Source organism: Limulus polyphemus, unplaced genomic scaffold, assembly GCF_000517525.1.
Source record: "Limulus polyphemus unplaced genomic scaffold, Limulus_polyphemus-2.1.2 Scaffold424, whole genome shotgun sequence".
Classification (NCBI taxonomy): Eukaryota; Metazoa; Arthropoda; class Merostomata; order Xiphosura; family Limulidae; genus Limulus; species Limulus polyphemus.
In genome coordinates this window covers 362,772-369,730 of record NW_013666034.1, presented here as the reverse complement: position 1 = coordinate 369,730, position 6,959 = coordinate 362,772, and the positions used below count along the sequence as shown (strand labels likewise).

At 34.1% G+C, this 6,959-nt stretch overlaps 1 long non-coding RNA gene across 1 annotated transcript in view; it reads left to right on the top strand.

Moving 5' to 3' along the window:
* Positions 1-2,837, top strand: part of LOC111085492 — a 17,028-nt gene extending 14,191 nt beyond the window's left edge. The window contains exon 3 of the long non-coding RNA XR_002610328.1: positions 2,757-2,837. This is a non-coding gene — a long non-coding RNA (uncharacterized LOC111085492). The remainder of the gene's footprint in view (positions 1-2,756) is intronic.
* The last annotated feature ends 4,122 nt before the right edge of the window (positions 2,838-6,959 follow it).

Sequence of the window (6,959 nt, the reverse complement as noted above, 5' to 3'; positions counted from 1 at the left end):
CATAAGGGAATTATTTGATTTAAAAAAAATTATAATATTGTTGTATGCTCAAGGGGATGACTCCCCGATTTAAAAATGGTTTTACTTGCCCAGTGTTGGAACTACTCCATTAAAAAAATATTTATGCATGCTCAGGGGGGGGGGGGGGCTTCCCGATTAAAAAATGGTTTTACTTGCCCAATGTGGGAACTACTTGATTAAAAAAAAAAACGTTTTGCATGCCTAAGGGGGAAATTGCCCCTTTTGAAAAATGATTGTACTTACTCAAAGAAGGAGTTCTCCGATTTTAAAAAAAATAAGCAATAAATTAACTCCCCATACTGATTTAAACAAAAGAACTTATCATAATCATATTCTTTGTGCGTGATAATTTTAATATACCGCTATGACCAGCTGTAATCCATGTATCAGTCAGTGTCTATAAAATCAAACGTCCACTTACGTTTAGTTCGTCTGCAGAAGTAACTCACCCGAAATAAGAACAGCTTTTAATGATGTATTTTCCTATGTCTGACCATTAAGATTCTCTCACTTCTGCTTTCGTAAAACCAATGATAACATTTTTACCTGTACGAAAATAATTGCTAAGATTTTACGTTCTTCATGTAAAAAACAACATTATTATTTTACCTATAGTGTTCTTCATGTAGGAGCAACGTTAACATTTTACCCCTAACAATATTCACGTAGGAGAAATGTTACCTGTAATATTAATTATGTAGGAGCAATGTTAACATTTTACATTTAACATTATTAATGTAGGAGCAACGTTAACATTTTACCTTCAACATTCTTCATGCAGGAGCGACGTTAACATTTTACCTGTAACATTCTTCATGTAACAGCAGTGTTAATATTTTACTTCGAATAAATAAGTAGTATTATTGATTTTCTTCAATTTCACCAAATCAAGTAAAAATGTTCAGACTTTTTTTTATCTTTTAAGATTTTTCTAAGTCCTGAAAAACAGTTCAAATAAGGCATTCTGATGCGTTGCAAGTTCTGCCTGTAAATATCAATTTTATTATCAAACATCTATCGTTTAAAAATGTTAGTAAACAAGTGTTAAATCATACATAGCACACAGGTATCAAATACCCATCTTCGAAGATTTTGAACGTACTAAGTGCGTTTTTCGTTTTCTAATAAAATACAAATATTTATTCATTAACTTTGGGGAATAAACGTAAAGTCTGGATTTCAGTGGATATATTATATGTTTTTTAAAGAGAATACGTAGTAACGGAGAAAAAAAAAAGGAGAGAAAATATTCCAGTGATGATATGATGTTAAAATGACCCTAAGAAAAAAATATTAAGCATTTTGACTATGGTTTTTCATCTGTTTTATGACAGAAACCAGCCTACAGCAAAGTGTGGTTGCTATTATTATTGTTGTTAGTTTGGATAACCACACTGATTCAGGAGAGTGAATCGTTGGATATTTGGAGTCGAATTATACTCTTTCTCTTTCATCTCATCTGTTTACAGAAAAGGCTTAAGCTTGTTGAGGCCTGACGTGGACACTGTGAATCCAGGTACTCATGGTTCGTGTCCCGTTGTCTTAAAAGCACGCTCTGCAATTTGGGGCCGCGGGTTAAGTCTCACTATTCGGTCAGAAAGGAGTAGCCCATGAGTTGGTGGTAGGTTCTGTTGACTAGCTTCCTTCCTTCTAGTCTGTCTATTTAAAATTAGGAACGTTCATGCGCAGATAGTCATTTGTGTAGCTTTATGCGAAAATTATGAATTATTTCGCTTCTTCAGCATTGAGTTTAAACATCTCAACCATGGTGGTTAAGCAGCCTAATTATTTCGCTTTTTCAGCATTGGGTTTAAGCATCTCAACCATGGTGGTTAAGCAGACTAATTATTTCCCGAAATATTTCCAAATAGTATCATAAGTTCGAAATACAATAGCAAGCTTTATGTGAGGGTTTTATGTAGTTCATTTTCTTACTGAACCATATTTAATGAAAATACTGATATTAAATCGCAGTAATACTCAGGTAGAATTATTTTTAATTACGTTATGTAAATACAGTCTACTTATATTTGATTTATTTTCACAGTTAAAAATTACACGAATAAATTATTTTGATAAGTTATATTGACAAATTTCTGTTTGATTTTATAGACACTGACTGATACATGGATTACAGCTGGTCATAGCGGTATATTAAAATTATCACGCACAAAGAATATGATTATGATAAGCTCTTTTGTTTAAATCAGTATGGGGAGTTAATTTATTGCTTATTTTTTTTAAATCGGAGAACTCCTTCTTTGAGTAAGTACAATCATTTTTCAAAAGGGGCAATTTCCCCCTTAGGCATGCAAAACGTTTTTTTTTTTCTAAATCAAGTAGTTCCCACATTGGGCAAGTAAAACCATTTTTTAATCGGGAAGCCCCCCCCCTTGAGCATGTGTTTAAAAGTGTATTTAAAAACAACGAATATTGCAGTGATGTTGCTATATTTTAATTACAATAAGGTGTTGCTAGGAAGTTATATATATATAGCGTACAAAAATACAATAATATTCATTAATGAAAGTCTTCCTAAATACAGTATTAGTACTTAAGCAAATATTTCAGCAATTTTGTGTAATAAGCAATTTGTTTTGCTAAGGCACCGACAGCTGCATCACCGGATATACAAGAAATAAATATATTTTGCGGAAGGAAGTGGGTAATAAAAAGGAAACAATAGATAAATGTAAATGTTACATAGTTTAACATACAGAGAGGGAGTTTAAAAGGCTTTAAGGTAAAAAAACGCGGGTAGTTTTACATTGTTAAGTCGGTCTTGTTCGAGAAAGCTTTATTGTAGAAACTGAAGAGTATCCTAGATGATAAGAAACCGGAATTTTATGATTTTATATATATTTGTAATTTCATTTATTTATTTATTTTAAAGAATGGTAATAATTAAAGTTTTTAAAATATTTTAAAGTCATTTTTATATTGTTTCATTTAAATATAAATATATATTTATATAAAGAAAGATGGCGTTCATAATTACGATATTTTCTGAATTTTTCGCTATACATTTTAATATTATTATCATCGGTTCATTGAAGAAGGAAAGAAAATAGGCAATTGCTCTAGTTTTCTTCTTCTTTTTTTTTTGCCTACATTTATTACCTCTCTTTAAACGTGGATACGTTTGAAACTTAATATTGGACATGCGTGATCTAGTGCTTAGCATACCAGGCCGTGGGTCGTTAGGTCCAAGGTTCAAACTGCGATATGCCGATGAGCACGCTCCGCACTTTTAAGTGTAGGGACGCTATAATCGTGACAGTCAATCTTGCTATTCTGTTAATTATCTTTTTTTTTTAATTTTGCGCAAAGCTACACGAGGTCTATCTGCGTTAGCCGTCCTTAATTTAGCAGTGAAAGACTAAAGAGAAGCTAGTCATCACCACCCACCGCCAACTCTTGGACTACTATTTTACCAACGAATAGTGGGATTCACCGTCACATTATAACGCCTCCAAAGCTGAAAGGGCGAGAATGTTTGGTGGGAAGGGGATTCGGTCCTGCGACCCTCAGATTGCGAGTCAAGCGCCCTAACTACCTGGCCATGCCGAGCCTATTCTGTTCAAAGTTATGGATTATGAATGGCTATGCCTGACCCTAGGGGTGAGTCTCTGATCTGGCCGTTAAGCTTACGTTTCTCATAATGTTCTGTTAAGGTTGAAAATATAAAAAGTAATCACTTACATTTTAAATATTATTAATAATAGACGATTTATTCAAGCTAACTGTAAAACTCGGAACTTAATTGATAGGTATAGGAGATTTTTAACATTTATTAAGCGATAGTTTATTTTTATACAATAAACCAAGTCGAAGCTATTATCCAATTTAAAACCATGATCGTAATGAAATCCTTTCTACGACGACACGACAAAGAATATTCTCCGGTCTAAGATAGAATACAAAATTCCTAGACAAAAACATTCTCCGCATTCCGCACCACGTGAAACAGATAGCCGACACGGAAGAAAATTGGTCAGTAAGGAATAAAAAAAAAATGCGTTATGTCCTCAGGCTGAGAGCACGGCATGATCTTTTTGTGGCCTTGAAATAAAGCAAAACGGAGGTATGCTAAGGATGTGGATCTCGAACCATTCAAGCGAAACGTTTTAGAGATAACCTACTGAAAGAAACCCGCGAGAGAAAGTGAAAAAAGAAACAAAGAGAAAACGTCCCGTTTAAGACACATGGGGTTACTTCAAATGAAACCATTTGTCTCGTTTTTGAATTTTTTTTAATAACATATTACATAATATTCATTGTATGTATGTAAAGAGTTCAAAGTAATAACACAAAAACAAGGTCTTTACTCTTGCTGCATTTTCAACCATGTAATAATGTACTCTGATCCAAACAGGCCCACTGCACATAGTAGTATAACGCCAAAAAGTATGGTTTACAACTATTACGAGATGGCAATCAGTGTCACAGAAATACACACAACTTCCTGAGAAAATAGAACATGCTGGAACACAAGGAAAGTTAGTGGTACAAAAATATTAAGTTTTTGTTCTTTATCAACGTAATGTAAAATAATTTGTTTCTTAATTTTGTGGGCTTGGCGTGTTACTGTTCCAGACTGTGGAAAAAAGGTCCTAGGTTCGAGCCACGATATGCCATTTAATACGCTTCACACTTTCGAATGTAGAATCGTTATAATTATGGCAGTCAGTCCCCAATTTGGTAAAAGTATCTGTACAAACTAAGGCTTTTCCAATTGTTCGAAATAATTCTAATTACTAGAGACAGCTATGTCTGAATCTTAAGTGTTTTTTACCTGGACGTTAAAGTCCATGTGTCGCATGAGATGTTCAGGTTGAAAATACCAGTATTCAAATACATGGTTTGGCCATGCTTTTGTTACCTTCCTTACATATGAACTTAATCTAAAGCAATTTTAATTCTGTGCCAGTTGTTGTTGTATATATCATTGTCCTCCAGTATAAGATAATTCACGGGAGAGTAGAGAACCAGGATCTTCCAGCTCATTGAAACAATCTCATTACAAGTGATCACACAACATCCAGTTATTTGTGGCTGTTTAATCCAAAAATGTTTACAATACTTTTTTGGTGACTATGATAATAATAACATTAACCCCAAAAACACGGAGCTCGCGCTCTCCCTCTTTTTGTTGTAACAAGGCTTCAAAAACTGCCCAGGATTTTAAAATTCACATTTTTATATTAAATGAAATCGTTATTTTTTTCATTTCCATCAAAACAATTTGAACAACAGTTTCAAGTATTGTTTGTTAGTGGTTAAAGTTTGTGTGTGCAGGTTTGATATTTACTGATATGAAGACGTTTCCACGGCGACAGAGTTGAAATCTTTAGTTCACGTTGGTATACAAACATTTTTCAACGGTTATTATTTTGTATTCTTTATACATTCTCATGCCTTGTTAACACGTGGACTGTAGCGTGTGTGGTCTATTTCCTAGATACTTGTAAAAGAATTATTAGCAAGCTTACTTCATTTAAACTTTTTACTATTTATTACTTCATCAATTAAACATTATCGTTAAAATGTATATGATCGTAATTTTTAGACGGCACTTCAAAAACTGCTGACTCATCATTTTAAAAAACATAACATATCCTAGACTTTTTATCAGTCGGTTTCAGTTCTATGCTCTTTTTGCGGTGTCTTACATAGCCGCTAGCATGACTTGCTAGAATGCAGCTGTTCAATATGCAATTACAAATTGTTTCAACTGTCATAATGAATTAAGCCTCTTTGACCGCTCTAGCTTAGGCAAACAATCAATGTGTAAATTGTAGGGCGTAATTTCGCTCTTTTTTTAAATTTTTTATGAGGTTTAAATTTTGATTTTCAACTCGTATTACTCGCTATGAACGTTTTCTTATGCTCGTACCTAACCTGATATACCTAACCTATATCTAACCTAACCTTATACAAGGAACGTGCGACGTTTGCGACTGTTAAGTATCAGTCCTAGATTAATAACGACGAGGATATTTTAACAACTTAGGAATTCATTCTAATCTGGAGTATGTATTTACAACTCGACTCTTGATAAAAGATATGTTTCCTGAATATGACATGAATTCAAAGTGATATGCTGTTCAAGTATCGAAAAATATTTTTTATTGGTTAATTTTGTATTCTGCACATATTGAAAAATGTTTTTATTGGTTAATTTTGTATTCTGCACATATTGAAAAATGTTTATTTTTAAGATCTCTAACAATGTGACGAACTTTTGCTCCTACCCTATACTGAGCCCCCACCCCGGAAAGGCTCAGCGGTAAACTTGAGGGATTATAACGTCTATAAAGCAATGTTCGATTCCTGCGATGGGCACATGCAATTAGCTCATTCCTTAGCTTTAGGCTTAACAAATCAAACAAACTATTAAATAGGGTTAAAGTATTTGAATACTGATAAAAATAACAGCGTTATAGCCCTTATTTTTATAGCCCCACCATTGGCTCAGCGGCTTATAACGCTAAAAACCGGGTTTCGATACTTGTGGTGGGCAAAACACAGATACCCCACCGTGTAGCTTTGTGCTTAATTCTCAAACAAACAAAGACTTTTTATTGTATCCAACCAAACTACGTCCACACTGCCTTGTATACAACGTTCCAACGATTATTAACCAAACTACGTCCACACTGCCCTGTATACAACGTTCCAACGATTATTAACCAAACTACGTTCACACTGCCCTGTATACAACGTTCCAACGATTATTAACCAAGCTACGTCCACTTTGCCTTGTATACAACGTTCTAACGATTATTAACCAAGCTACGTCCACATTACCCTGTATACAACGTTCCAACGATTGTTAACCAAGCTACGTCCACACTGCCCTGTATACAACGTTCCAACGATTATTAACCAAGCTACGTCCACACTGCCCTGTATACAACGTTCCAACGATTATTAAC